Genomic DNA, 5,070 nt, shown 5'->3' with positions numbered 1-5,070 from the left:
GCCAGTTCTATCTACTTCCGGGCATCTTGTCATCTCTGCAGCTGTGGTTCCTGGAAGTGACTGTAATCCATCCACCTCCTCCCACAGGAGGATGGCCGAGGAGTGGAGACAACTGCAAGGGGGAGGAAATGGGCTGAAGCCAGAAGTTGCTCTCTCTGTGGTCGCTCACCCTCATCTTTGAAAGGTGAGGACGTAGCTGGACCTTATCCTGCTTGGTTTCTGAGACCGAGGGAAGGTGTCGATGGAGAAGGTAGACGGAGCTTAAGGGCTGCACCCAGAACCACGGCTATGAGTCGGGTTCAGTGTCAGTGGGTCAATGGAGCACCTCAACATCCCAGGAAGAATGTCGGAATGCCCATTTGTGTTCCAGATGCCTGATCCCTCTTGCTTCTGGGCCAGCCTCAGGCCCCGGGGGGACTGATCTCAGGACAGGCCTCTGTCTCAGCAGGAAAAATACAAGAAGGCTCAGGTGGGCATCATTCAAAGGCTGGGGCCTCTCGTCTCCTCTTTGTTCTGTGCTCTGCTTCCTACAGCCGTTGGGTTTGAATCCATTGCCTGGCTTTGATGCCAGAGTTGACCCAATTTTGCCTTTTTGTCCACTTGATTAAGCTTATTTAGGCTCATCTTTGATTTCTGAATGCTAATGCTCAGCTCTTTTCACTGCTAATGGTTTTCACCACGGGGATAATGACAGCAGGCACCATTTACCGAGCTCCTGCTTTATGCCTTGAGTTTTACAGACATTATTCTAACAATGGTACAAGGTTGGTTATTACTGTTTCCATTTCGCCTATGAGAAGACAGAGGCACAGAGTGGTTAAGTTGGCCAAGGTCTCTCCACTTGTTAAGAAGTGGTAGTGCTAGGGATCAATGTCATTTCTATCTGACTCCGATGTCCCTTTCTTTCCACAACACTTTATCTCACCGAGCCCGTGAGAGCAGAGAGCCAGGTCGGAAGACTGTCTTCAGGTAGGAGGTGACAGATGTACAAATGACCCCCAACTCATTCCCCAAGGTCATACCTTCCATTTGCATCCCTTTCCACTGGTTCCTCCTAAAACAGCATGTCACGCCCCCAGGGGCCACCCTTTCAACAGTTGGGTCCCAGGTTGGGGAAACTCCCTTTTCCTTTATTCCTTTAAGGTAACAGAGACTGCCTGCTGTGTTCAGAAAGATTTGTACAAAACACTAAGGGAAATTGGAAGGCAGCAACTGCAGCAAATACAGGCAGTGTAAAAATAGCCAACTTTCCAAATACACATTTTAGGTTCAAGAATCACAGTGGAAACAGCAGAAAGCGTTTCTGTTGCCCAAACCTGATGTTAAGGAAGCTGTCTTCTTTCTCCAAAAAGCTGCTACAATGTCTGCTTTATTGGTCTCAGCCATGTCCATACCTCTGGTTGGGCTGGCATCAGGGTCTGGCCAGGGGAGGAGGGGTGAGTAGGACAGGGCATGGCTGCAGGACCCCTGTCTCCCACATAAGCCCAGCTGTCCCCATGGCCTTGTGACCACCCATATGCTGCTGCCTCTCACCCTTGAAACCTAGTAAATGCTCCACTGGGATGCATGGATAACTGAAATCCTCTACATTTATATTTTTATTTATTTTTAAAATATATGTTTAAAATATATTTTTATTGATTTCAGAGAGGAAGGGAGAGGGAGAGAAAGATAGAAACATCTGTGATGAGAGAGAATCATTGATCGGTTGCCTCCTGCACCCCCGCCCCCCTCTCTGGGGATCGAGCCCACAACCCAGACATGTGCCCTGACTGGGAATTGAACTGGGACTTCCTGATTCATAGGTCAACACTCAACCACTGAGCCACGCCAGCTGGTCTGAGCTCCTCTACACCTCCCATCACCCATGTTCCCTCCAGACTCCTTCCTACTCTCCCAGTAAATGGCACCACCATCAGCCTCGTTGGGCAAGACAGACACCAGGAGATGGCCATCAAGTTCTGTCAGGTTCTTCCCCGGGTACTTCTTTCCATCACCTCCATTTCTAGCCACATCAGCCACCTTTCTCTCTCACCTGGGCTTTGTCTCTGCTGCCCTGCTACCCAGTTTCATTACCTTCAGCTCAACTTCCTTTAGCCTACCCTTCACGCTGGAAGCACAACTTTTAAATGCAAATCAGACGATGCCATTTGTCCCGCCTAAAGCCCTCCGCCATGTCTCCATGGCCTCAGTTCAAAAGCCAGTCCTGACTGCCTCTCCTTCTCTCTCCAGGTTTGTATCTGAGACCCCCTGCGCTTCCTGCACTTGGTACCTCGTGCTCGGCCCTGCCCCTGGCGCTCTGAACCATGTTGATGCCCTCTGACGTGCTGCTCTGACACTGGGCCTTGAACATGCTCTTTTCTCTAAATCAGGGGTGGGGAACCTTTTTCCTGCCAAGCTCCATTTGGATATTTATAACATCATCTGCGGGACATAAAAAATTATCATCTTAAAAATTAGCCTGCTATAGTTGGTCAAACATTTAACTCACCCCCGATGCCTTGGCAGGGCCAGACCCAATGATTTTGAGGGCCTTAGATGCCCTGCAGGCTGGACATTCCCCACCCTTGATTTAGATGTAACAACTCTAGAATGTTTTTTACATCCCATAAAACTGGGGGTAAGTGTCTCTCCTGTGATTCCTAACTGAATACTTATTACTGGCAACACCTATCTTTTATGAATTTTTGCCCAATAGTAAGGTGTGGGGCAAAGTGACTATGTCATCGGGTTCTCTATTATATCACCATTGATCATCCTGGAGCCTGGCACAGGTTGGGCAGCACTCAATATCCATCTGATAAGCAGGTGAACTGATGGCTGTGTGAATGAAAATGTGTTGACCAGGACCATGGAGGGGGTGGCATGATTAAACCTGGGTGTAGACTACAAAAGACCAATTCACTTGAACATTTTCAGAATACCTCCTCTGTGCCAGGCTGTGTGGATCCGAGAGACAAGGGCCTGACTTCTCTCACCAGTGGGACCCTGATCCTGGGCCATTGGGCTCTTGTTACATGTTCACGACCGTGAATTTCGCCTTTTAGCTGGTCCAACTCTGCACTCTGGGCAGGTTCCCGGGAGCCTCGTCTGTCCCAGGTTACAGCGGCAAAAGTAAATTTTAAATGAAAAATTGATTCCTTTCTCTTTCATCTCTCTCTCTCTCCTTTCCCTTTGTTTTTTCCACTTTTATCTCCTCTCCTATTTAAATAAAACCCGCACACACCTGCATCTCCCCCATGTTTATCTTCACCTTTAAATTCATTTGCGATGCTCCAGATCTCACTTTTATTGTGATTTATTTGAGAATGTGTCGGTGGGACCAGGGCTAATGCATTTGCAAAGGTGGCATGTTAGCATCTTAATTGATTACCCAGGATCCTCTGTGACTGACATGTTCCCAGTGGAGCATCCAGGCATAAGAGGGTTGGTGAGCAAAGCCACTGAAGAGCTGGGAAGGGATTAGTGCTAATTCCTCCCAGACACCTCCTTGTGATGTTTCTCAGTCAATAAGAGATTAGATGGGGAAGAAGGTTTAAACACAGCCATGCCTCCTCTCTTCACCTGCTAATCCCCGCTCTCCATTCCCACAGTAGGACCCGGTAGAGGGCCTCAGGCGTGCATCTGCTGATGCACACAGAACCCTCAGAGGCCCCATTTCCTGCTCCCGGGCCTGTTAGGAGAGCCCTGAGCAGCGAAGGCTTCTCGTACTGTTTCCAGGCAAACAGGATCATTAGAGACACAATCAGAAGTTGCAACATGGCCTGTGGGGCTGGTGGGAGGGCAAGGAGAGGAGAGAGTGGGTGATGGTACAAGGTGGGGAGAGAGGAAGCAGGGCAGTTAAGCCTCTGTGGTTGTGGCTGACAGGTTTGTCTTATCACAGGTGATCCCTGTGATCCTTGCCTCTGGCGTCCACATCCTTGTGTGATCCCCTCTCCTTCAGTGTGGGTGCGACTTGTCACTTGCTTTTCACCAACAGACATATCAAAAGTGATGAGCTATCACCCCTGTGAGCATGGTATGTAAGGCTCATCTTGCTAGTCGACTTGCTCTGGGCTCTCTCTCTCTGTGGCTGGCTTTGAAGAGGCAAGTCACCATGAATCCTCTACAACAGCAAGCAATGGGATGCTGCCAGCGGTCCGAATGAGCTTGGAAGAGGATCTCTAGCCTCACATGAGACCCCAGCTCTCTCGGGCATCTTGGCTGCCACCTCGTGCCCACCCCCAAGCCCACGCAGAGGATCTTAAGCCATGCTGGGATTTCCCTGCCCAGAAACTGAGAGAGAATATGTGTGTGTTGTAATTTGTTCTGTCTTGATAGAAACCAACAGTATAAAGAACAAATGGAGTGGCCCCTTTTCCTTCCTGCCTTAAGCACTAGGGTAGGATGCTGTTATCTTCTTCTATCATTTAGATGGTTTCTTAGGAAAGTCGAGTAAACCCATCCATACTAACATGAGCTTGCCAACCACTGCTCAGGTTGCTTCTCTCCAACAGAGCAGCCTATACCCAGGTGAACATGAACTGCTGTGTTCCAAGCAAAAATAATCTACTGGGTATTGACCCCTTATCAAATATATAAGGAAATCATACATCTCCACAGCAAAATCAAAAACAGAACAACAAAAAAAGCCACCGAACAACAATTCAATTAAAAACGAGCAAAGGACTTGAATAAACATTTTCCGGAAGAAGACATACAAATGGCAAACAAGTACATGACAAAGTGTTCCACATCAGTAATCATCAGGGAAATGCAAATCAAACCACAGTGAGAGTCCTCCTCACACCTGTGAAAATGGCTATTATCAACAAGACAGGAGAGAACAAGTGTTGACGAAGGTGTGGAGAAAAGGGAACCCTGGTGCACTGTTGTTGGGAATGTAAATTGGTGCAGCCATTGTGGAAAACAGTATGAAGATTTCTTAAAAAGTTAAGAAGAGAACTACCATGTGATCCAGCAATCCCACTTCTGGGTGTACATCCAAAGGAAATGCCATCAGCCTCTCAAAGAGATATCTGCACTCCCATGTTCACTGCAGCGTTATTCACCATGAGCAAGATATGGAAA

This window comes from Myotis lucifugus, unplaced genomic scaffold (genome assembly GCF_000147115.1).
Source record: "Myotis lucifugus unplaced genomic scaffold, Myoluc2.0 scaffold_103, whole genome shotgun sequence".
Classification (NCBI taxonomy): Eukaryota; Metazoa; Chordata; class Mammalia; order Chiroptera; family Vespertilionidae; genus Myotis; species Myotis lucifugus.
Note: the sequence above shows the minus strand (reverse complement) of the source record.